Genomic DNA, 27,800 nt, shown 5'->3' with positions numbered 1-27,800 from the left:
TTAGCCAAGAATCGCATGGAAATGGTGCGCGAGGCAAGATGATGGAAGTGAATCTTGGGAAGGAGAAGGGACCTGAATCGGGGAGAGGTCGCAGCCGTAGAACATGATGGCGGGCTCGGGGACGAGCATGCCGGTGTTGGGGTCGCGGGCGGGGCGGCGCATGGAGCGGCAGGCATGGCCGTCGCGGAGGCATGCGCTGATGGTGGCCCAGTAGCCAAGGTCGGCGACGCGGCCGCGGAGCTATCCCTTGTAGTCGGAGCGCTGATACTCGAGGAAGCGGCGGTTCATGACCACCTGGCCCTCCCCGCGGTCGGTGACGGCGAAGGCGAAGACGATGAAGAAGAGGAGGGCGACAACGATGAAGAACATGGCAAAGAGGTAGATGCGTAGCAGCCAGGTCTGGCGGTAGCAGGCGCCGGTGAAGCCCATGAGGGAGACGACCATGACGGCGAGCGTGATGATGATGATGGGCCACTGCAGGAAGCGGATGCAGTCGGTGGTGTTGGCCCGCGATGCCAGCCAGATGCCGCCCCCCAACAAAGGATTTGGATCGGGGAGCCGTGGTGGGAGGCCGCGGCGAGGGGAGAGGGAGGTGGGTGGAGGATCTGGATCGGGGAGAGGGATAGGGTTCCTGTGCGCGAGAGAGAGGGATGGATGTATGGGGATGGAGAGATGGATGGATGGATGAACGCCATGTCATCGATCCATTCCACAACCAATTCCACCAATTAGAATAAAGCATATGCAATTGTATTTTTTCTATTATTTTGCTTCTACTTTTTCACATGATAAAACCCAAATATGATCTCTTGGAGTAGACAAGCTTGCATCTTGCAATTACAAGCAATGTTGCCAAAGGGACTTTTCATTTTCTTTGCACAAAAAATCCATTGTCCATTACAAACTATACTTCCTTCACAATGCTCTCTACTGAAAAGAATATTGGGAAAAACATTGAGGGAAGCTGTCTGAATTAAATGAGCTAAAATTTGGTTGAGTGAGGTTATATGGTCACTATCATCCTGTGGTAAATTTTCATCAACTATAAAGCAATATAAAATGTAGTTGCTTCACAAAATGAAAATATTACCAGAAACAAAGATTGGATGATGAGCTCACATGGATTGTTAGATGTGGCTAAAAATTTGTGGAGAGCTATGTTTTGGACACATAGATGATGTGAAAAAAATTCAACTCATCAGGATATTCCTATCTAGTACTTCCTTCACAAAGCTGTTAGCTGAACACAAACTTTGGAAATTTGCTAAGAAAGATTTACTAGGCAAATCGTTACGAAAGTTTTCATGAGGCAATGATTTGGATAGGAAAGAGTGCCCAAAAAATATGAGGGTAATCAAATAAATAGAAATAGCACTTCCTTCACAATGTGCTATTCTGAACAGAATAGGAAAATGAATATTGCTGAATTATTTTTGAACTATCGAAGGAAGGGTTTTCACATATTTGAGAAATATATGATCCAAAGTATTTATGAGAATTTTTCAAGAATTTTTGGAATGACAGAATAGTAGGTTGCTTCACAAACTAGGATGAGGTGGGATAGAATGGACCAACGAGTGACATGTCAACATAGTTAGAACATGTTACGACATTTTTACAATCGTCGTAAAAGTTATGACGATCTCATCTTATGAAGTTATGACGTTTTTGACTCACATCGTCGTAATTTATATGTAGATTTGATCCTCTCAAACGGTTTACGAGGATCTCGGATGAAATCGTCATAGATTTATGACGAATTCATCAACGACATCTTAAAAAACGTCATGTATGAGCATATTTCTTGTAGTGAGGAACGACCATTATCCTTTGCCTTTTATCGACCAAATGCTAGAAAGGCTGTCCAAACACACACACTTTTGGTTTCTAGACGGTTATTCAGGTTTCTCGCAAATACCTGTTGCACAATCTGACCAGGAGAAAATCACTTTCACCTTCCCCTTCAGTACCTTTGCTTATAGATGTATGCCTTTTGGCTTATGCAATGCACCTGCCACCTTTCAAAGATGTATGATGGCTATATTCTCTGACTTTTGTGAAAAGATTGTCGAGGTTTTCATGGATGACTTCTGCGTTTATGGGTCTTCCTTTGATGATTGCCTCAGCAACCTTGATTGAGTCTTACAGAGATGCAAAGATACCAACCTCGTCTTGAATTGGGAGAAGTGCCACTTTATGGTTAATGAAGGCATCGTCTTAGGACATAAAATTTCTGAAAGAGGCATTGAAGTTGATAAGGCTAAGGTTGATGCAATTAATAAAATGCCTTGCCCCACAGATATCAGAGGTATATAGAGTTTCCTAGGTCATGTTGGTTTCTATAGAAGGTTCATTAAAGACTTCTCTAAGATTTCTAGGCCTCTTACCAACCTCTTGCAGAAGGATGTTCCTTTTGTTTTTGATGAGGATTGTGAGGAAGCTTTCGAAATACTTAAGAAGGCTTTGATAACCGCACCTATTGTTCAACCACCCGACTGGAACTTGCCCTTTGAAATCATGTGCGACGGTAGTGATTATGTTGTTGGTGCTGTTCTAGGACAAAGAGTTGACAAGAAGTTGAATGTTATTCACTACGCTAGTAAAACTCTAGACAGTGCCCAAAGAAACTATGCCACTACGGAGAAGGAGTTTTTAGCAGTCGTGTTTGCATGTGAAAAGTTCAGATCTTATATAGTTGATTCCAAAGTTACTATTCACTCTCATCATGCTGCTATTAAGTACCTTATGGAGAAGAAGGACGCTAAACCTAGGCTGATCAGATGGATTCTCCTGCTACAGGAATTTGATTTGCATGTTGTTGACCGAAAGGGTGCTGATAACCTTGTAGCGGATAACTTGTCCAGGCTAGAGAATGTCCTTGATGACCCACGACCTATTGATGACAGCTTTCCTGATGAGCAATTAAGTGTCATTCGCACTTCACATAGTGCACCGTGGTATGCTGATTACGCAAACTATATCGTAGCCAAATACGTACCACCCAGCTTCACCAATCAGCAAAAGAAGAAATTCTTCTTTGATTTGAGACACTACTTTTGGGATGATCCTCACCTTTATAAGGAAGGAGTAGATGGTGTTATTAGACGTTGTGTGCCTGAACATGAACAGGGACAGATCTTGCAGAAGTGTCATTCTGAAGCCTACGGAGGACACCATGCTGGAGATAGAACTACTCATAAGGTATTGCAATCAGGTTTCTATTGGCCCACTCTCTTCAAGGACGCCCGTAAGTTTGTCTTGTCTTGTGACGAATGCCAAAGAATAGGGAACATCGGTAAGCGTCAGGAAATGCCTATGAACTATTCTCTTGTCATTGAACCATTTGATATTTGGGGCTTTGATTATATGGGACCCTTCCCGAGTTCCAATGGGTACACTCACATCTTAGTTGCTGTGGATTACGTCACTAAGTGGGTAGAAGCTATCCCCACTAAAAATGCTGATCACCACACCTCCATTAAGATGCTTAAAGAAGTCATTTTCCAATATTTGGAGTCCCTAGATATTTGATGACTGATGGCGGTTCACACTTCATTCATGGTGTTTTCCGCAAGATGCTCGCTAAGTATGATGTCAACCATAGGGTTGCATCTCCTTATCATCCTCAGTCTAGTGGTCAAGTGGAGTTGAGTAATAGGGAGATCAAATTGATTTTACAACAGACCGTCAATAGATCTCGAAAGAATTGGTCTAGCAAACTTGACGATGCACTATGGGCTTATAAGACTGCTTATAAGAATCCCATGGGCATGTCGCCGTATAAAATGGTTTACGGTAAGGCCTGTCATTTACCTCTTGAGCTGGAACACAAAGTTTATTGGGCAACCAAAGACCTCAACTTCGATTTCAAACTTGCTCGTGAGAAGCGGTTGTTTGATATCAGCTTATTAGATGAATGGAGGGCCCATGCACATGAGAATGCCAAGTTGTTCAAGGAAAAGGTTAAGAGATGGCGCGACAAACAAATACAGAAATGAGAATTCAATGTAGGTCATTATGTCCTGCTATACAATTCTCGCTTGAGAAAATCTTCGCAGGCAAGCTTCTCTCTAAATAGGAAGGTCCTTACGTTATTGAGGAAGTATATCGTTCCGGTGCCATCAAAATCAATAACACGGAAGGAAATTTTCCTAGAGTGGTAAATGGGCAAAGAATCAAGCATTATATCTCCGGTACTCCCATAAATGTTAACACCAATATCTTCAATATCATAACTCCAGAGGAGTACATAAGGGATGTTTATCAGCCTGTCTCACACCCTGAAAACGAAGAGGTATCTGTTTCGGTAAGTAATTGGACTCTGAAACTTTTGCAATAGGAAATTTCCTCTGTTTTGGAATTTTTGGAAAATTAGAAAAATAAAAAGCAGTCCGGAGAGCGCACGAGGCAGCCACAAGCTTGGTAGCCGCCACATAGCCCCTAGTGGTGGCTAGAGGACTTGTGGGCACCTCGTGTGCCTCCTGGACTCCATTTCCTTGCGAGGCACTCCTACTGGTCTAGAAAAAATCAATATATATATATACGCCCGAAGGTTTTGATCTCCGTATCGTACAGTTTTCCTCTGCTTTCGTTTCGAGCCTGTTGTCTGCCGCAGATTTAGGTCAAGATGTCTTCTCAAGATTCAGAAGAAGAGATCTATGTGGCCGATGATCGTGCTAACTCTAGGATTAATGGGGACTTGGAACCGTATGGCTGGACCAATGACGAGGAAGAGGACTATGAGCCCAAGGGGAAAGAACAAACGAGTTCCGATGAAGAGGAGGCTCCTTTACCTCAACCTGCAAACACCCATGTGGAGTTCAAGAAGACAAGCCTCCCCAACTCCAGGAAGAAGCCTAAGACCATATTTATCCCCTCTCGTTTCTTTCAGGAGAGTAAGCAGGAACTTTGCCATAGAGTGTTGGAACTTGAGGAGAAAAATGACGATCTGAGGGAGCAGAACTTTTTGCTCAAGTGGAAATTAGACAAGCTCAAGAGTGCTTCAATAACTCCACCACCATCACCACCAAGGGAAGACAACTAAGCATTGGTATGGGAAATCCCCTTGGCTTCTGCCAAGCTTGGGGGAGTTGCCCTCGTATCATATCATCTTTATATCTTTTTCTTTTACCTTTGTTTTACTTCTTTCCCTTTCAGTTTTTATTTCTTCTCTTAGTGGAATAAGTCTTTAGTGTTTAGTTTGAGTCTTTTGCTTTGTCTCTCCCCCGATGTATTCGAGCTTGCAAGCTATATAATAAAGAGTATCTTGTCCAAGGGCGTTGCTTTATGTCGTGATCAAAAGTATGAAAAGAACAATAGCATGAAAGATCATGAGATGATCTTATGGAAAGTGATAGCTTCACATATGACACGTATGATGATTGAAACTTGTTGAGAATAAATCAACATAGACCTCAGTCATTGTTGCAATTAATAAGAAGTAATAAGGAAAGATAGGTTCACATATAAATATATCATCTTAGACACTTTTTACAATTGTGAGCACTCACCAAACTATTACATGCTTAGGAGTTGATGTTGGACAAGGAAGACAACATAATGAATTGTGTTTTCTTGGTTCCAAACAATGTTATATGATTAGAGATCCCTTAGCATGTGACGATTGCTTCCACCTCATATTAGCCAAAACTCCCGCACCAAGTAGAGATACTACTTGTGCATCCATAAACCTTCAACCCAATTTTTCCATGAGAGTCCACCATACCTACCTATGGATTGAATAAGATCCTTCAAGTAAGTTGTCATCGGTGCAAGCAACAAAAATTGCTCTCTAATATGTATGATCTATTAGTGTGTGGAAAATAAGCTTTGTACGAACCTATGATGAGGAAGTCATAAAAGCGACAGACTGCAGAATAAAGTTCTTTATCACAGGAGGCAATATAAAGTGACGTTCCTACACTAAGAGGACACGCATTCCAACCTCAAAATCGCATGACAACCTCTACCTCCCTCTACGAAGGGTCTATCTTGTACCTTTACTTTTTGCCCTTGTAAGAGTCATGGTGATCTTCACCAATTCCCTATTTTTGCCTTTGTCTTGGCTACCGTCACATGCTTGGGAAAGATCTATATTCATATATCAACTTGGATTCAGTACTTATGCTTTATTATTGTTGACTTTACCCTTGAGGTAAATAGTTAGGAGGCAAAACTATAAGCCACTATCTTCCTTTGTGTCCAGTTGAAACTTTGATACCATGAATACCACGTGAGTTGTAACAATTGTGGAAAATAAAAGAGATGATTGAGTATGTGGGTTTGCCTTACAAGCTCTTATTTGACACTTTCTAATGTTATGATAAATTGCAATTGCTTCAGTGACTTTGGACTGTTGTTAATTACTTCTTGGTAAGGTTTTTGCTTCATACTTTGCTTTGTGAAGGAATTGTTACTTTCCCATAAGAATCTTTATGATATATTTCTGTTTATGTGTGATCATGATGCCCTCATGTCCGTATTATTTTTTATCGACACCTTCGTCCCTAAACATGTGGACATGTTTATGGAACTTGGTTTTCGCTTGAGGACAAGCGAGGTCTAAGCTTGGGGGAGTTGATACGTCCATTTTGCATCATGCTTTCATGTTGATATTTATCGCTTTATGGGTTGTTATATTACTTTGTGGTACCATATTTATGCCTTTTCTCTCTTATTTTTCAAGGTTTATTTGAAGAAGGAGAATTCAGGCAGCTGGAATTCTGGACTGGAAAAGGAGCAAATCTAAGTCCTCTATTCTGCATAACTCCAAATGCCCTGAAAATTTACGTGGATTTTTTTGGGAATATATAAAAAAATACTGCGCGAAAGAAGTACCAGAGGGGATCTACCAGGGTGCCACAAGCCTGGTAGCTGCCACCCCTTGGTGGCGGCTACAGGGCTTGTGGGCTCCCTGACGGCCCACTAGCCCCCCTCTTTTGCTATATGAAGGGTTTCGTTCCAGAAAAAATCATCACCATCGTCATCACCAACACTCCTCTCGTCAGAGGGGAGGCATCTTCATCAACATCTTCATCAGCACCATCTCCTCTCCAATCCCTAGTTCATCTCTTGTAACCAATCTCCATCTCGCGACTCCGATTGGTACTTGTAAGGTTGCTAGTAGTGTTGATTACTCTTTGTAGTTGATGCTAGTTGGATTACTTGGTGGAAGAGTTTATGTTCAGATCCTTGATGCTATTCATTACACCTCTGATCATGATTATGATTATGCTTTGTGAGTAGTTACTTTTGTTCCTGAGGACATGGGATAAGTCAGGTTAATAATAGTCATTTGAATTTGATATTCGTTCGGTATTTTGATATGATGTATGTTGTCTTTTCCTGTAGTGGTGTTATGTGAACGTCGACTACATAACACTTCACCATACTTGGGCCTAGAGGAAGGCATTGGGGACTAGTAAGTAGATGATGGGTTGCTGGAGTGACAGAAGCTTAAACCCCAGTCTATGTGTTGCTTCATGAGGGGCTGATTTGGATCCACTAGTTTAATGATATGGTTAGACGTTGTCTTAATTCATCTTTCGTAGTTGCGGATGCTTGCGAGAGGGGCTAATCATAAGTGGGATGCTTGTCCAAGTAAGGGCAGTACCCAAGCGCCGGTCCACCCACGTATCAAACTATCAAAGTAACGAACGCGAATCATATGAACATGATGAAACTAGCATGACAGAAATTCCCGTGTGTCCTCGGGAGCATTTTTCCTCTCATAAGACTTTGTTCAGGCTTGTTCCTTGCTACAAAAGGGATTGGGCCAATTGCTGCACCGTTGCTACTACTTGTTACTTGTTACTTTTCGCTTGCTACGTTTCACCTCACTACATCATCACTTGTTACTGCTACTTTCAGTGCTTGCAGTTATTACCTTGCTGAAAACTGTTTACCAGAGCCTTCTGCTCCTCATTGGGTTCGACACTCTTACTTATCAAAACGACTATGATTGATCCCCTTTACTTGTGGGTCATCACCTAGCTAGAAACTAGGATAGATGTTCCGCAAAAGTAATTTGATAGCGACTCTGTGCGACCTTGTCGGGACCCCGATCCTAAGCCATAGGAATCCAGCCTGTAACACATCGCATCCCTTTGTGGTCTCACGCACGGTTAACTCCACGGCTGCAGCCTTACCTTAGCCGGGACCGTTTGCGTCTTTTGACTCACGTATGCGATAGTGTCGCTAGCAAACCAATGTCAAAGAACCCGGATCGACATGTCTAGTCATAAACCAAAGTGGCAGTTCCGCACAAGGACAGGCATACATGACCCAACAAAGCAGGTGTCGGTCATCAACGAACGTAGACGAGTCGTAGCAAGCTACAAGGACTCCATTATGTTGCGTGACATTTCCCCAAAGGGGACAGACACAGCAGCTAAGAAGGACACATGCCGGTCAACCAATGTGTCCGGAGGAGTAGCAAACTACCAAGGCTCGTTGGATCACAAAGGGGCATTTCCTTGTAAGGAGTGCTACTAAAGTTCACGACTAGGTATTCGAACCCCATACATATCAAGTAAGACACACGTACGCATGGCATACCGATATGTATAGATACATTGATGGCATCACAACATAACCATAACCATACAAGCTTTATTTAAGAGGCTCGGAAGAGCCACACACATAATATTACACATTAAGGGTCTCACGACCCATAATAGTAGTCATACAATACAAGCCAGCGGAAGAGTTATAAACTGTCTGGGTACAGACAGGGCAACTAGTAGGCATGTGGCCTGACTATACTACAGAGCCGACGTAGGGCCAGATCGTAGCTGGGACACCAGCTACTCGTCGTCGTCGATGTCTACGAAGAACCCTCCATCAGGGTCATTAGCAACCTCTGCAACATTTATTAAGCAAACATGAGTACGAAGGTACTCATCAAGACTTTAGGAGAACTAACTACTCATGCAATGTATCAAAAGGTATTGTGGGGTTTCATGCGGGAAGCCAGCATTTGACTCGTGGCTAGACAACTTGCTTTTTGAAATTAGTTTTGACAACATGATTTCTCGCACACGAGTCCACTAACACCACAACAATACACTATCGTGGAATCATTCCGTCTCCATACGGAAATTCCGTCCACGACACTCACGCTTATCTTGACAATTTTATGAGTAGCCATTGAAGTTATCTATGAACAACATTAGTCTCCAAGTAGTCCATATCCGCGGACGCGGCTATTCGAATAGATCATAACCCTGCAGGGGTGTACTTCGTCACACACGCTCCCGCCACTTATCGCCATGTGCACGTCATGCACCTCGGCAACCTTCAAGCGGAAGCCCAGCGAGGGAGTCGGCCACGACCGTTAACCACACTAGTACCTAGTCCACGTTTATCGCCTATCTGAGAGTAACCCGTACGGAAGTCCGGCCGAGGTTCCCGCCACGGCCTCAAACGATGTGCGCAGGGTTCCCAAGCCCACCATCCGGGTGCCACTTGGTACACCGTGCCACTGCCTACCTCATCACGGTCCACCTCTCAGGTCAGCACCATGCACGGCCTCGAGCATTACTATAAACACCAGAAACTACTTGCAACTCCTGGACCGAGTACTACGCGATTAATAGGCCGAGCGGGGTCATATTTCAGGGCCCAGCATGTGGTAGTATCTAGTCTTGGATTACATACACGGAACTCAGTTCCTAAGGACGGTTCCAATGAAACAACCCGTCATGTACTCCTACACAGCCTTTCACCGGTACCTTTACCAAATCAAGTTCAACACACGACCTTTGCTCACCGAACACATTCCACATTTCTGTTCATCTCCCAGATGACAGACCATACACAACTCTAAGCATAGCATGCATAGCAGGATAAGGCACATCATAGCTCAAGCAACTACCAGGTATGCTAGGTTGCAAGGTTCGGCTATTTACTGTGACAAGGTTAAGTCATGCAAAGGAAGTGGGTCCAGCTATCGTGGCAAAAGCAGTTGAAGCATTTGATCCTAATGCAATAAATAGGTGCAGGAGCAAGAACATAGGAGTTATCGTGATGATCAAAAGGGTTGCTTGCCTTGTTGCTCAGAGGAGGAACGATATCCGTCAGACGGATATTCGATGGAATCCGGGGGTGCGGAGCCTACCGAAATGAATGGCAACATTCAATAACAATCATATGCAATCAAAATGATGCATGAGCATGGCATGAGAATGCAAGTGATAAGTTATTATAATCAAGATTTTTTAGGTTTAGAGTTGATTTGAATCACATTCGAATAGCAATTCAAACAGGTATCCTCGGATATTGGTTTAATTGATTCGACCTGATGCTCAGATCAACCTAGTGTTAACATGCATGAAATGTCATGTTATGGTACTGATTTATATCTAGGGCAGTTTGTGATCATTGTATTTATAATGAAATTTGGATATTTTTGCAAATTCCATTTATAAAGTGATTAAAGAATTGAATTATTCCTTATTTCACAATTTAGGGTGCTGTAACTTTTTCAAACATAGATGAAAATAGCATAATCAGAATCCTTGAATTTTTCTGATACTTTTTCATATATAATTTATTTTCATTGGAGTTACAGATTAATTTCTATGATTTTTGCAATTTTTAGCAATTTCCTGAATTAGTTTTAAACTGGAAATTCCATTTATTGCATCAGGCTGACGTCAGCAGGTCAGCCGACCTGTTCAGGTCAAACCTGACAGGGGGGCCCCACTGGTAAGCCCCTCTGGGACTAATCCTGCGCTGACCAGCCCTAACTGAGGTTTGACTTGGCCTTGGGCCCACTTATCAGCGAGTGATTAAGTCACTAATCGGCTGGGTTAGCTTGCCACGTCGACCTCCACCGGCGGCGAGGTCGTCCTCGCCGGCGGGGAGCCTCCGGCGACCACCAGCACGGCGGAGGGGCTCGGAAACGGCGCAGAGGGGGCCAAATGCTGCGCGGAGAGCACCAGAGGAACGGCACGTCTCCCGCGGCTTCATTTCTGCGCCTAGCCGGGGCTGATCTGGCCGGAGATGACGCCGGCGACGAGCTTGGCGGCGGCCAAGGCTCGGGCGTCATCGGGGTCTTTGCAACAGGCGGATCTACGCTCGGTTCTTAGCTGCTACAGCATCTACGCGTCGTCCTGGAGCTGTTGGTGCCATCGGAAGGACGAGCTGGACAACGGAGGGCTACCGGCGACGAGCGGCAGCGGCGGTCCTCGTTGGGCTCCGGTGAAACTAGGGCTAGAAGAGGGGATCGACGGGAAAAACTTAGGGAAAACGACCGCATGCTCACAGGGAGTGCAGAGCAGAGCTCAGACGGCTCGGCGAAGGCCTGGGGGCGACGAATCGACGGGAGAGGCCCGGCGGCCGGAGGAGGAAGACGACGGCGTTGCGGGCGTTGCAGGGCTCGAGGAGGCTTCGGCTTCTGCAGAGACGACCAGGGCGACGAGGCGGAGCTAATGGCATGCTCTAGGAGGGGATCCTATGGCCAGGGGCACGGCGAGCTCGAGCTCGAGCTCGCCTCTAATGGCGGCAGCAGGGAGAAGGAGGAGATCCGGAAGGAGGAGGAGAACCGAGGCAGGGAATGGATAGGGGAAGCTCTGGGGAGCTTATCCCCGTCGTCGCCATCGTGAACCGGCGGCCAGGCAGGCACGCAGGTGCGTGCCCGCGCCGGAGGAGGCGGCGGCCACCTCCTGCTGCCTACTGGCGCGAGGGAGGGGACGAGCGGGGAGATGGGCCGGGCCTGGCTTGGGCGACAGGTAAGTCTTTTTCCATTTTCTCTGTTTTTGTTTTTCTGTTTTGCTATTTATTGCTTTGCTAATTATTTCAGCTCCAAAACAAAAAGTAAAAACTATTTTAGACCTCCTGAAATATTTGTTATAATATCCCCACTCATTTCCAAGACTTTCAACATTTTTTGAAAATTATAGTTTCTTATTTCAATTTTTAAATTTGAAACCAGTGGCTTTTGCATTTATTTAAAATGCTTAAAGTGTCAAGAAAATAGTTTTCTCCAATGCTCATTTACTTTCATGATTTATCAGAAATTTTGAACATTTCTTGAGGCCATTTTGGGTTCATTGATTTGAACTAGTTTGAAATTTCCTTTAATTGAAATAGTGGCTAGGGTTTTGAGTTTTTCCTTTGCCACTTTGTTGTTTTTGTTGAAACTTCTTAGATGCAAATGCAAAGAAGACATGAGCACAATGCTATCTTGCTTAAGGGTTAGGGATGTGACAGACCTAAATGTGCGATGAGATAGTCGGGAAAGTAGGTGAAATTCGTCCATCACGGGCCATGACTTTAGCGCTTCTTCATCTGAAAGGGGTCTTCCCCTCATCCTTGTCTTAGTGGCATGATGTTGTGCTACGAAACAAAAGGATTTATCAAAAATCAGCGATGGCAGTTGACAACCATTGTCCTTGTATGTTTTCCTCGTGTAACTGAGATTTCCCCTGTATTTGTTCTTCTGCGTGTGTTGCAACTTTGCTCGTGGCAAGGGATGGTGGCAGGAGCGCGCCGAGAGAGGAACATCAAGTAGCATTATTAGAAAAGAGGGCTTTGGTCCACTTGATGAAATCCCATTAGTCCCGGTTCACTCACGAACCGGGACCCATGGGGCCATCGGTCCCGGTTCGTGAGGCCAGGGCGCCGGCCAGGCCTCATGGGCCATTTGTCGCGGTTCATATGACGCCTTTGGTCCCGGTTCCACACATGAACCGGGACCAATGTGCCTCTCTCCTCGCCCACAACCATTAGTCTCGATTTGTCGCTGGAACTGGGACCAAATGTTGAACTTTAGTCTCAGTTCCAGCCACAAACCCGGACAAATGGTTGCCCTATATACACCCCCTCCCTGCGAGTAGAGCAGTGCACTGCTCTGTTTTTTTGGCCGGCCATGGGAGAGCTTTTTGGTGCTCTATCTCACCTCCTATGCACATGAGGTGTTCGATGAAATGCCCGAGCCACACTTAAGCTTTCTTCTCTCGAATCTCCTTGTCCAAGCTCCATTTTCCTCAAGTTTTGTGTAGCTTTTACTACTGGAAAACAGTTATTTGCCATCTGCTGCTTCTTTGTCGTCTATTGGCTGATGGCAAAGACCCTCTTTGCCATCAGCTACCAGAAACCAGATGGGAAAGAGCAGGTTGATGCCAAAGGTACTATTTGCCATCAGCCAGCTCTTTGTCGTATGCCAGCTCACGGCAAAGAGCATGCAGGCAGACGACAAAGATGGTGGCGGCCCACCCCGCAGCCCCTCTCTCCCCCCTAACGGCCTCATTCTTTGTCGTCCGCTTTTCTCCTCTGTGTCGTCGGGAGGCGGACAGAAAAGAGGGTGCCCCCCTAACGGACGTTAGCCCCACCCCCACGCGCCTCTCTCTCCCCCTAACGGCCACCCCGACACCCCTCTCTCTCACGCCCAACACCACCACCGTCGCCGCGCCCTCCTCCGGCCTCCCTGCGCCGCCCTACGCCCTCCTCCTCCCCGGTCGCCCTACGCCCTCCACCTCCCCGGCCGCCCTGCGCTCTCCTCCTCCCCGGCCGCCCTGCGCCCTCCTTCACGACCGCCCTGCACCCTGCTCCACCGCCGCCTTGGGCCCCCTCCTCCTCCCCGCCCGCCCTGCACCCTCCTCCACCGCTGCCCTGCGCCCCCTCCTCCACCCCGACACCCCTCTCTCTCACCCCCGACACCACCACCACCATCGCGCCCCCTCCGGCCTCCCTGCCCCACTGCCCCCGCCGCCGCCGCCACCCCCACCCCAAAGCCCCACCCCACTGCCGCCGCGCTCCTCGCGCCCCTCACCGTGCCCCTCCTCCCCCTGCTGCCCTCCTCCCCCTGCGGCCTCTCCTCCCCCTGCGGCCCTCGTCCCCCTGCGGCCCTCCTCCCCCTGGGGGCCCCTGCGGCATTCGGTTAGTTTTTTTCTTCTTTTTTAATAGTTTTTGTTTAATTAGTTATATGTTTTAGTGAGGTTTTGGCTTAGTTTTAGTTTAGTTTAGGTTCAGTTTTAGTTTAGGTTTAGTTAGGTTAGTTTCCTGTTTAGTAAAGGAGAAAAGGAGAAGAAGAACAAGGAGAAAGGAGAAGAAGAAGGAGGAGAAAGGAGAAGAAGAAGACGGAGAAAGGATAAGAAGAAGAAGGAGAAAGGAGAAGAAGAAGGAGAAAGGAGAAGAAGAAGACGGGGAAAGGAGAAGAAGAAGGAGAAAGGAGAAGAAGAAGAAGGAGGAGAAAGGAGAAGAAAAAAATAAGAAGAAGAAGGAAAAGAAGAAGAAGGAAAAGGAAGGGAAGGATAAGAAAGAAGAAGAAGAAGAAGAAGAATAGGAGAGGAAGAGAAGAATAAGAGGAAAAAATAAAAGAAGAAGAAGAAGAAGAAGAGAAGAAGAAAACAAGAAGAAGGAGAAGAAGAATAAGAGGAAAAAAGAAAGTAAGAATAATAATAATAATAATAATAATAATAATAATAATAATAATAATAATAAGAAGAAGAAGAAGAAGAAGAAGAATAAGAAGAGAAGAAGAAAAGAAGATGAAGGAGAAGAAGAATAAGAGGAAAAAAGAAAAAAGAAAATAAGAAGAAGACGAAGAAGAGAAGAAAAGAAGAAGAAGGAGTGGAAAAAAGGAAAAAGAAAATAAGAAGAAGAAGAAGAAGAAGAATAAGAGGAAAAAGCTTGCTCCCAACGCTATGAAGGGGTTGTCAATCCCTTATAGATTGTTGGCCAAGTCAGAATTGGAAGCAACAAAGTAACAAAGCAAAGTAAAAGCAAAAGTGGAAACGATAGATGTGAATAGACCCGGGGGCCGTATTGTTTACTAGTGGCTTCTCTCATGAAAGCAAGTAGACGGTGGGTGACTAATTATTGTTGAGCAATTGATAGAACCGCGCAAAGTCGTGACGTCATCTATGGCAATGATTATATCTATAGGCATCACGTCCAAAACAAGTAGACTCATACTGTGTGCATCTACTACTATTACTCCACACGTCAACCACTATCCAGCATGCATCTAGTGTATTAAGTCCGAAAGAACAGTGTAACGCCTTAAGCAAGATGACATGATGTAGATGCACAATCTCATATCAACCATTGATGGCAACTACTTAATGTCTGCCTTGCTGCCCCTACTGTCACTGGGAAAGGTCACCACATGGTAAGAACCCAAAACCAAGCACTTCTCCCATTGCAAGGATCATAGATCTAGTTGGCCAAACAAAACCCAAGACTCGAAGAGACTTACAAGGATATCAAATCGTGCATATAAGAAATCAGAAAAGACTCAAATATATATCATAGATAATCTGATCACAAATCCACAATTCATCGGATCTCGACAAACACACCGCCAAAGAAGATTACATCGGATAGATCTCCATGAAGATCATGGAGAACTTTGTATTGAAGATCCAAGAGAGGGAAGAAGCCATCTAGCTACTAACTACGGACCCGTAGGTCTGAAGTGAACTACTCACGAGTCACTCGAGGGGTGATGATGATGATGATGAAGAAGCCCTCCAACTCCAAAAGTCCCCTCCGGCAGGGTGCCGGGAAGGGTCTCGAGATGAGATCTCGCGGAAACGGAAGCTTGCGGCGACGGAAAAGTATTTTCGAGGCTCCCCTGATTTTTTGTTGTATTTTAGGGAATATATAGGCCAAAGATCTAGGTCAGGGGGGCGCGAGGGTGGCCACAAGCCCTGCCACCGCCGTCTCCCCCTGGTGGCGGACTGGGGGCTTATGGGCTCCCTGGAGCCCTCCTGGCTTGGCTCACAAGCCCCTTGATCTTCTTCCGTTCGGGAAAAAATCATTTCGGGGATTTTATTCCGTTTGGACTCCGTTCCAAAATCAGATCTGAAAAGAGCCAAAAACACAGAAAAAACAGGAACTGGCACTTGGCACTGAATTAATAAGTTAGTCCCAAAAAAGATATAGAAGGTACATAAAACATCCAAAGATGACAAGATAACAGCATGAAACCATCAAAAATTATAGATACGTTTGAGACGTATCAGGCACCTCCGCGTTCAGCACACGTATAGCTCGATGACGATCTTTGCCTTCTTGATCCAGCAAGAGAGACGGGGAAGTAGATGAGTTCTCCGGCAACGTGACGGCGCACCGGTGATGGTGATGATCTTATTCCTGCAGGGCTCCACCCGAGCTCCACAGAAATCCGATCTAGAAGAAGAACTACGAAGTAGAGATTTAGGGTTGCAAGTGGCAAAGTTGTGTCTCAAAACCTCTAGTGACCGAGTGGGCCCCGAGATACATCTCCATCACACGGAGTGACAAATCCTAGTCTTGATCCATGATAACTCAACGGACACCTTTGGAGATACATGTAGAGCACCTTTATAGTCACCCAGTAATGTTGCGATGTTTGATACACAGAAGGTATTCCTCCGGTGTCAATGAGTTACATGATCTCATGGTCATAGGAATGAATACTTGACATGCAGAAAACAATAGCTACAAAATGACACGATCACATGCTACGTTTATAGTTTGGGTCTTGTCCATCACATCATTCTCCCAATGATGTGATCCAGTCATCAAGTGAAAACACTTATATATGGTCAGAAAACCTTAACCATCCTTGATCAACTGGCTAGTCAACTAGAGGCTTACTAGGGACATAGTTTTGTCTATATATCCACACATGCATTTATGTTTTCATTCAATACAGTTATGGCATGGATAATAAACGATTATCTTGAAACAGGAAATATAATAATAACTATTTTATTATTGCCTCTAGGGCATATTTCCAACACTTCTATCCATGTCGAGGCCCTCTCGCCAAAATAAGGATAGGACCACATCTTGGGAGCTACATATATATGGCGGGACTTATCGAAATTTCCACCAACCCCATTTCTCCTGTTCTCTTCTCTCCTCGTCGTCGCCATCACCACCCTGTGGCCATCGCCGCCGGCCCATGTGTGATAGCCTGGCTTATTAGGGATGATAGACTACTCATATCAATAAGGAATTCCTTCTTTTCCAGGAGCCCATTCGATTATAACTCTCAAGTTAAGCGTGCTTGGCTTGGAGTAGTTCTAGGATGGGTGACCGACCGGGATGGGGCCAGTCTAGATCCCGCGAGGAGTAACGATCGCTGGCGGGTGTGTCCGGGGCGTTACACCAAGTCTCCTCCATGAGCCCGTCGTCACCATCGCCATCGCCCTGAGCCCGTCGTCGCCCCGAGCCCATCGCCGTCTCCCTCCCCCCCACCCGTCGTCGCCTCGAGCCCATCGTTGTCGCCGTCGCCCCCGAGCCCGTCGCCACCGCCATCGTCCCAATCCCGTTTACATCGTCACCCCCGAGCCCATCGTCGACCCCTTCACCATCGCCCCCGAGCCCATCGTCGTTGCCGTCGCCCCGATCCATTGTCGCCCCGAGCCCATCACCGTCGTCGTCGCCCCCGAGCCCATCGCCGTCGTCGTCGCCCCGAGCCCATCACCGTTGACCTCGCCCCCGAGCCCATCGTTGTCGCTGTCGCCCCCGAGTACATTTTCAAATATTCACGATGCATTTTTGTACATTTACAACTATTCACTATGTACATTTGTTTATGTATAAGAATATCATGATTGATGTTTCTAGTTTATGATTATACATTTATGATTTGCGAAGATTCCTTTATGGATGAACTAAACACAACCCTCCAAGTAGTGACGAGACACGGTTTTTGTTCATAGAAGAATATTTTTTGTGAATCTATTGTTTGACATTCATGAGAGAGGTGGTCTGTACATCGTACATTCATGTTTGTATATTAATTGCTATGTTGTAATATTTGCAGAAACTATGGATGCAAGAAACTTGGAACAAGAACAGCTGTTGGGTGAGATAATCCGCGACGGAAATGAGGTCTCTTGGTATCTCAACACCATCGATGGTCTGGAAGGAGAGGATGACGTCTTCGGTGATCGAACAATGGAGGAGGAAGGACATGATCATGATGGCTCCGGTGAGCGAATGCTGGAGGAAGAAGGAGACCATGATGACGGCTCCGGTGACCGAACGGAGGTGGGAGATGTTGCAAAGTCCGGATCGAGCCAAACTTCGGTTACGAGATGAGGCCCGAAGAGAAGGTTGCTCAAGGATGAAAAGTTCATGATCACATCACTCGCGGACCATGGCCTACCGATTCTACCCAAGCGGACCAAGGACGTATTTTCTGCTCAGTTCGAAGTGATACATCTCCAACGTATCTATAATTTTTGATGGTTCCATGCTATTATCTTGTCAACTTTGGATCTTTTGTATGCATGAATATGCTATTTTATATATTTTTTGGGACTAACCTATTAACTCAGTGCCAAGTGCCAGTTTCTGTTTTTTCGTGTTTTTGACCTTTTTCAGAGAAGAATATTAGACGGAGTCCAAACGGAATAAAATCTGCGGGATGATTTTTTCAATGACAGAAGATACGCACGGGACTTGAGAACCAAGGCAGGAGACCCCGCGGAAGGTCACAAGCCCCCTAGCCACGGCCTGGGGGCCGCGCTTAGTAGGCTTGTGGGCCTCACGTGGCTCCTTTGCCCTACTTCTTTCGCCTATAAATTCTCTAAAAATCCAGAACCACCAGAGAGAGCCACGAAAATACTTTTCCGCCTCCGCAAGCTTCTGTCTCCGCAAGATCCCATTTGGGGACCGTTCTGGTACCCTGCCGGAGGGGGATTCGGACACGGAGGGCTTCTTCATCAACATCATTGCCTCTCCGATGATGCATGAGTAGTTCACCACAGACCTTCGGGTCCATAGCTAGTAGCTAGATGGCTTCTTCTCTCTCTTGGATCTTCAATACAAAGTTCTCCATGATCTTCATGGATATCTATCCGATGTAACCTTCTTTTGCGGTGTGTTTGTCGAGATCCGATGAATTGTGGATTTATGATCATATTATCTCTGAATATTATTTGAGTCTCCTCTGATCTCTTATATGCATTATTTCGTATCCTTGTAATTCTCTTCGAGTTGTGGGTTTCGTTTGGCCAACTTGATCTATAATTCTTGCAATGGGAGAAGTGCTTGGTTTTGGGTTCATACCGTGCAGCATCCTCACCTAGTGACGGAAGGGGTAGCGAGGCACGCATCATGTTGTTGCCATCAAGGGTAAAAAGATGGGGTTTATATCTATTGCATGAATCTATCCCTCTACATCATGTCATCTTGCTTAAGGCGTTACTTTGTTTGTTATGAACTTAATACACTAGATGCATGCTGGATAGCGGTCGATGTGTGGAGTAATAGTAGTAGATGCAGAAAGTATCGGTCTACTAGTCTCGGACGTGATGCCTATATGTATGATCATTGCCTTAGATATCACCATGACTTTGCGTGATTCTATCAGTTGCTCGATAGTAATTCGTTCACCCACCATAATACTTGCTATCGTGAGAGAAGCCTCTAGTGAACACTATGCCCCCCGGGTCTACTTCACCTCATATTTTCAGATCCACAAAATTACTTTGTTGCACTTTTCATCTTCAGATCTCACCTTGCAAATAATCGTGAAGGGATTGACAACCCCTTTGTAGCGTTGGGTGCAAGTTTGTTTGTTTTTGCGGAGGTACATTGGTGCCTCATCTTGATACTCCTACTGGATTGATACCTTGGTTCTCAAACTGAGGGAAATACTTATTGCTACTGTGCTGCCTCACCCTTTCCTCTTCAAGGGAAAAACCAACGCAAGCTCAAGAGGTAGCATGGAGCTATTGTTAGGTACAACATCCTGATCAGCATCAAGCAATGGAATAATCCTAAGGGCGACGACGTCCCTGAAGGTGATTATGTCACCGATAGGCACAAAGATGATCTTCTGGACCATCTTGAAGGCAAATTTCTCCCTACCGCCAGAGGAGGATCCGAATAAACCAGTTATAGAGCCACTGGTGAAGGCTTGTGCTCTTAAGAAGATGGCAGATCTATTCAGGAGGTGGAAGAAAGAGTTGAAATCAAAGTTTGTCGACAAAGGGAAGACTCCAGAATTCATCGTCCAATTTGAGAAGATGAGAGATCACTAGCCCGCATTTGTGGCCTACAAGACATCAGACAAGAGTAAGAAAATGTTAGAGACAAACAAGAACAATGCTGCAAAGAAGCAACATCACCATCACAGGGGTCAGGTGACTACCTTAAAGCCCGTCCTTTGTGGGACAAAGCTAAGAATGACCTGATTGATAAAGGGGTCAAACCACAGACATTTAACTGGCCATACCGTTCAAGGACTTGGTTCTTCATGGTTGGGGGAACTTTGGACCCTGAAACAGGGAAGTATCGTTGGACGAACCAGCAACTTGCAATACCCATCAAGAAGCTTTAGAAGTGTATCACTGCAGTGCAGGAAGGGACGTTCATTCCCGATAGAGAGAAGGACGAGCTGACTGAGTCCCTAGGGAATGTTGAGCACCCTGGACGACCACGAGGGACACCAGGATCCGTTCCATGGAAGGTTGGGTTTCCCAACGAGGTGGTTATAGAAGCTAAGAGAGAAAGAGGAAAGCGGAGCTGAGCGGCATATAGAAGATCAATGCAAGACTAGACAATCTAGAGGAACTTGAGAGCCAGCGAGCTACCTAGAAGCTACCCCGCCATCTCAGCGGAGAAGCAGTGTGGCTTCCACGGAGCTCGTTCAGCCTGAATTCACGGCTCCTAGCTACCCCGTGGATACTATCACGGAGGCTCAACATTGCGAGCTTATAACAAAATGGCGGAACCTCACTTTCAAGGCTGCTATCGGTTTTGTTGCACCTCCTCAACCTAACGGAACTTTTCACTGCCTTCCGATTCCACATGGCTTTGCTGTTGTGATGGTGGATGAAGTAATGAAGGCATTTGAGGAGCTCGAGCTTGACCACCCTATAGGTGAAGGGGAGAACAAATTGGTTCATGCTGTGAGGAATACATGTCCATGGCAGAAGGAGTACATCAAGCTTCCAAACTGGACGCCTCCTGCGAGTCAGGGCACTCCGCCGCCTCCTCCTCCTCCTCCTCTGGCGAGTGATCAGGGCACTCCGCCTCCTCCTCCTCCTCCTCCGGCGAGTGATCAAGGCACTCCGCCTCCTCCTCCTCCTCCTCCTCCTCCTTCAGCGAGTGATCATTGCACTCCGCCTCCTCGTCCTCCTCCTCCTTCGGCGAGTCAGGGCACTCCGCCTCCTCCTCTTCATCCTTCCCTGGCGAGTGATCAGGGCACTCGTCGTCCTCCTCCTCCTCCTTCTCTCAAGCGGAAGAGAGACACCGCCGCTCTGTCGGCTAGAAGTGATACAAGGTTAGCAAAACAAAGAAGTGGGAAAACAATTCCCCAGCTCGGCCAACAGGAGAAGCAATCGTGCCCCCCGCTCAAGGTGTCTAGCGATATTGTCGCTAATCCTCCGGGGATGGTGCCCGGTACAAATCCTGGTGATTACTTGGGGGATGATGTAATTTTTCAAACGGGTGAGGTAACAGAAGAAAAATATAAATACATGCACGAGAAGCCTCTCGTCAAACCTGGTCATCCTCCTCTAACACCGATGACGCACAAATTCCATGAGTGGTACATGAATACCTGCATGGAGTCTGGGAAAGACACTATCTATATGGAAGTGAAACCAGAGCATGAATTTATAGGAGCTCCAGTGATGCCTGTTGAATTTGTGGAGTTATTTGAGTTATACGATCAACTGGCCCTCGACAAACAACTCGTGAGTTCCTACTGTTTGTATGTATTACTTCTATAGTTAAGTCTCTAGCTTAGCTCGTTCATTGCATGTATATATATAATTATCCTTACTATATATATTATGCAGATTGAAGATCGTCGAATTAAAAAAAGCAGGAATCTTCGACGTTGGGTTCATTAGCCCAGATGTTGTAAATGAATGGTCGGTACGATACTCAACCAAAGAGACCGAGGTCAACTTGCTAAAGTCGTTCCTTATAAATCAAAACAAAAGGGAAATACTCTTTCCTTACAACTTTAAGTGAGTGTTGTTGTCTTCTCTGTATACTCGGTTTCGCTTACTCGAGGTTAAGTAATGTAATTGATGAGTTATATATGCGTGCGCAGTTATGACTATATTCTGTTATCCATTAAGCTTGTCGGGGCAAAAGTATCTGTCTTAGACTCGAGACGTAAAGATCCCGAGTATTATGCGGACATGACTGCAATGCTCAAGAAGTAAGTTTAGTCAATACCGGGACCATATCGGCATGCAACTTTCGTTAATTTCCTGATATCAAGTAATCATTTTCTTTGTCTGACAGGGCTTGGAAGAAGTTCACCAAAAAGACCCCCGGTCTAAACAAAAAGTTGCAATTTACGCACCCCAAAGTAAGTAGTACAAGCTAGTTCCGCGCATCTCAAATTGATTTAAATTTTCATTGATATATCATGACCATGCTTGCTTATCAGTTTGACTGAACTCTATTCTCGTAAAGTGCTTGTACCAAGAAGGTGGGACTCAATTATGTGCATACTACGTATGCGAGTTCATTCGCCTCTCGATCTCTGAGCGGGCGGGTTTATCTGAGAAACAATATCGAGTGCGTAAATAATATTAATAATCTTAATTTATATATTATCATCAATTTTGTTGAGTTTTATTCATATATATATGCAAGTATTGACCTCATTCTTTAAATTAGATCTGGCAAATGTGGGATGAACTCCTAACACATGATCGCATACGAGCAATTCAAAAGGAATTGGCCGGATTCTTTCTTGACCACATCATATCTAAAGAGGAGAATACTATATGGGTTATTTGTGATTAGATCTTAGGTAGATGATGTTAGGAGTTGTAAAATATGTTATATTGTAAAAGATGTTAGGAATTGTAGACGGTTTCCTTCATTTTTTTATTAGCTAGCGTCAAGTTCTTTCTATATGTATAGTAGCTAGCGTCAATCAAGCACGAAAAAAGAGAGGACACTTCTCTTTATTAGCTAACTAAAACAATATGAAACCACTAAATTAACCCTCCAACCCCCCCCCCCCCCCACCCCCCACCCCTCCATAAAAAAACAAAAAACCCCAGCTCCGGTCAGATGCTGACGCGTAGATGTTATTTGGTCCCGTTTGGTGTTACCAACTGGGACTAATGTTTCTTCTATCTGGACTCAACGCAGCGGTCACGTGAAGACCATTCTGTCCCGGTTGGTAAGCAAACCGGGACTAAAGCTCTTTAGTCCCGATCCTTTAGTCCCGGTTCCAAAACCGGAGCTAATGGACGTCTGGAACCGAAACAAATGGACAATTTTCTAATAGTGGAGCTCCACCTTGTCGAAGAAAAAGACCAAAATATTCTCTGGATTCACGCATTTTGGCGGCTGTAGGTCAGACGGGGCTACGAGGTGTCAGCTAGTGTGCTGGGTGTTTGCTGAATGCAAGAAACACGACATGGGCAGTGGTGACCCGCAAGTGACGAGCAACTTTGAGTTAAGCAAATAAGAATTTGGCTAGGTGCGGCTCACCCTCAAGGGATAATGAGTTAAGCCTTTGAGGCTTCAGTTAGTGATGATGGTGCACCTTAAATAGTTTTTGTTATGATCCACACGTTGTATAATTTGTTGTTATACTATTTCTTTTCAGTTTTAAGATATGCGTGTATCGTTAGATTAACAAATAAACAAACATACCCCAAGTTAAATATTATAAAAATTATATCATTAAATTTTTTAATTATATACTTTTTAATGATATAATTTTTAGAGTATACAACTAATCTCATATTGATCGAATTATAGATCTAAAAATATAGGCAAGTCTTATAAACCAAGGAAAAGTTAGTAGTTGTTAGAGCATATCTAGTAGATCCAGTATAATGTCTCAACCTGTAAAATAGTTATCAAAATACAGATTCGTAAGGAAAAGTTGTCCGATCAGATCCCACAAACGCGTCGGATCCGTAAATATTTTTATGGGGCGCGCCAAAATTTCCATCCCAACCTGCGGAAACGCAGGTTCTCCAAGTTGCCCCACCGGTGCCCTGTATATATCGGGAGTGCTTGGCGGGTGAGAAATTTCAGCCCGTGGTTTTTCCCCACCCACCGCTGCCATGCTGCCGCCTACGATTCTGACCATACTAGCCGCCGGAATCACGCCGGTGGGCCACCACATGCCCGGAATTGACCTACCCCTTCCTGCTGCCATGGCTGGCCGGAAAGTTGCAGATCGGAGACTGTTTGTCGTGCGTGCTGGATCTAGCATTTCCGGCAACCAGCAGCTGCGCCAAGCCATGGATTGGTCAGGGAGCACCCCGCGAAGCCACGGCAAAGCGCCAGCGCCGCATGCAGGTATTGGTTCGTCCTCTAGCCGTCGTCGTCGTTTGCCGGCAAGCACTCAACCGGCCATTGCCGGGGCTCGGTGCTCGAGCAGCGACTCGCCGGCTTGCCAATGTCGCTCATACTGCACAGAGATAGTGCTGCGGCTCACATCTAGCACGCGACAACACCTCGGATAGGTATTCTTCAAATGCAATAATGATGGGGTATGTTCTTTTTTCCCTTAGGCTCTGTCAACTTATTTGGTTAAATTTCGGCAGCTTATTGATATGTTCATGTGTGTAGGAAGGTGGATGCTCATTTTGGTATTGGGAGGAAGAATACATCGATTTATTGATAGAAAAAACTTAATAGATGTTCGTGCATTACTTAGTATAATTGAGGCTAATGATGTAGGTGCATGTGCAAATACAAAAGAAATTAGAGGGAAGCAACGTCTAATTCTTTAGAATCAAAGCCGAAGAATGAAGGATGTAAGATCAAGAATCCGCAGATAAACAACAAATGCATGAAAAAAGATGTTGATCCAACTAGTAGGAGAAGTTATGGAAGTTGGATATCTTCAAAAATGCCTAATTATGATTCTTGTGTTCTTTGATCCAGCTATTTTTTGCAAAAAATTAGTAAATTATTATGTATCCAATGCCTTTAAAGAAAATAAAGAAGCAAAAAAATGTGTTTTCATGTTTGCAATTGAAATGCAAATAACTGATTTCTGGGTCGACGACGGGCGACGACCGACCTGACCCGTAATCGAACCCGTAAAAAAGGATATTCATCCTTTTTACGAGTCCGGTTTACAAGATCTGCTCGGCCGCCGCCCATCCAATTTACAAAATCATTTTTCCGTAAAATGCAAACAACTTTTACGAATCAATAATATACGGACTTTTAGTATGGAAGCCCTTCTTACTCAGCCACGAGAAGACCTTTTGGGTCGGCGACTTTTCATAATTAGGACCACAAGATCTTCATAAAACGTCCAGAAACAAAACATACCGCGTACTCCTCCCTATGCCACGTCATCCTGGCCCCGCGTGTCAGGGGGACCCAGCCGTCAGCTCGAGTGGATAAGGCGTTGTACCGTTTCGTCCTAAGGAAAAAATCCCCAAACCCCACCCGCAATCCCTAGCATATGGGCGAAGCGAGCGTGACCTCGTCGACGGCGGTGGGCGAAGACGGCGGTAGCTCGTCGGCGGCGGTCGGCACCGGTGATGGATCGAGGCGTAGCTTGCTGGCGAGGCATATCCCCAGGAGGTATGGCGTCGGGGCGAGCCGTGTCTCCGTCCGGAGAGGAGCCATGTCATGCTCGCGCGCACTCCATCCATGGACGCTATTGAGGCTCGCTACCGCAGGCTGGTCCTGCTGGCCATTACGGTTGGTGATAGCGAGCATGCTGTGACGGCGCCCGCTCTATTGGCCACAATGGAGGAGCATTGCGGCGTGTTGCCGGTGGAGGTGACCATCTATGTTGCATGTCCCCCGCATGACCTGTGGTTGCTGTTTCAACGGATGAGAAGTGCACGGCGGTGCTACAGACGTCGATGAAGATCAAGTGCTGCCGTCGGTGGATGAAGTTTGAGCGCTGGGTGAGAGAGGTGCGCGGCACTTCTGCTGCTTTCGAGTACAAGTGCGAGGTTAGTTTCGAAGGCCTCCCGGATCAGCCATGGTCGTCGGAGTCATTGAGAGGGCTCCTGAAGGACTTGGGTGGCGACCTGATAGAGATTATACCGCCGAAGAACCGTCGTGAACTGGAGGTAATGGTGTGGCTCCGTGATCCATCGAAAGTGGGCAAGGTTGTGCACGTGAAGATACCCGAGCCAAAGTTAGCATTGTGCACAGATCCTCCTCCACATTCCTTGGAAGAGTTTGTTTCCCTTGAAATTGCAGCGTCTTATGGACTATCATCGTCGAGGAAGAAGAAGACACTTGTGTATCATGTGATCTGCCACATGAAGGAGGTCATTGATCGTGGTCCTCTACTCAGTGAAGACCTGTCGGCTGATTGGCTGCCAAACGAAGGGGAGGACCTGACGCGCAAGCACGAATTCACCACTGTGCTAGGCAAAATTGATGGCACTATGTATGAAAATTGAGCATTTGGTGTGTGTTGTGCTTTGTAGCAGAACTATGTTTATCTATGTTTCCGTATGTTGTTTCAGAACCATTTGGTGTGTGCTTTGTAGCAAAACTATGTTTATCTATGTGTTTTTATGAAAATTGAGCAATGTAGTTGTGTTGTGCCTCTATGTTGTTAACTTGTTATGATATTGCAATGAAAGATCTCACAAGTACATTGCATGGAAGATGATATATCACACAACAGGAAAATACTTAAGGTTCATTGCATGGAAGATCATATATCACATAACAGCATAATACTTATGGTTCATGTATCATATCCAGTTATGGATGATCTCGAGCTGATCATAAGCAGAACACAAAATAAAAGAAGCTATATGATCTTCAGTTTCAACACCTTCATTTAACTTTTCCTATCTTAGTTCATCAAACATGTTAACTCTTCTGGGTTTTTAAAAACCTCTAATGCTTTGACTTGAGCATGATGCACTTCTCTTCATTGGGCTGCACTACTCATTGGGGCTGCACTTCTCTCCACTTCTGCTGTCTCAGACTCACATGCAAGCTCTTGTCTTGTTGCCTCCCTCATATTTTTCTCTTGCAACTCTGCCTCAATCCTTGTATTTTCTTGCTGATCTATCTGCTGCTTCCAAGCTTCTTGTCTTGTTGGTATCTTCACTCTGCACAACTGCATGTGCAACAGGAAATATGCAATCATTGGGATCCATTCCAACTACACTTAAGAGTACTCCTCCATATTTTGTCTTCAAGTGGCAACCATCAAGAAAAATGATAGGCCTACATGCAGATAAGAACCCCCTCTTGCATGCATCAAAAGAAAAATAGCATTTCTCAAATTGTCCATCTTGTGACAGTCCAACAAGAAATGTACTTCCTGGGTTTGATCTCCTAAACTCATTTGCATAATCCCACAACAAGTTGTACTATGCAATCTCATCTCCATAGATAATGTCATATGCTATCTTCCAAGCTCTACCCAGCTTCCCCCTTTTGATTGTCATGTTCCAATCATCTTGCACAAAACCTGCTAAGGCCTTCACAAAAATTTTGTCACATGCCCTTATTTTGTCTACATATTTATGAGCAATGTACCTTGCTGTAAGTGTTGTAACTTGCCATTTTTTCTCACAAGTATGCTGCCCATTGAATGTTTTCACCATTACAGAATTTGTCCTATTATTTCAAGATGCATATAGATACCAGGGGCAACCTTCCTCACACTTTGCACCAAGCCTGGTCTTGTCATTCTTTGGAAATTTTATGTTCACTCTCTCTTTGCAACTATACTCTCTAATGGCTTTTCTCAACAGCTCTACAGAAGAAAACAGTTGGCCTGCATGGAATGTAGGTTCATGCATATCTGCTGTTGTGAATGATTTGAAATTGAATTTCATTTCAGCCTCATCGGAATCTGGAGCATTTAATTCCTCTTCTTCAAAATTGCCTTCTTCCACCACCTTCTTCCC

At 45.3% G+C, this 27,800-nt stretch overlaps 1 pseudogene; it reads right to left on the bottom strand.

The window, feature by feature from the left end:
- Window positions 1–25,533, bottom strand: LOC123405104 (annotated as a pseudogene).
- Between the last annotated feature and the right edge of the window lie 2,267 nt (window positions 25,534–27,800).

The sequence above is a fragment of the Hordeum vulgare genome, chromosome 6H, assembly GCF_904849725.1.
Source record: "Hordeum vulgare subsp. vulgare chromosome 6H, MorexV3_pseudomolecules_assembly, whole genome shotgun sequence".
In the NCBI taxonomy this organism is placed as follows: Eukaryota; Viridiplantae; Streptophyta; class Magnoliopsida; order Poales; family Poaceae; genus Hordeum; species Hordeum vulgare.
This window is presented reverse-complemented; position numbering and strand designations above follow the sequence as displayed.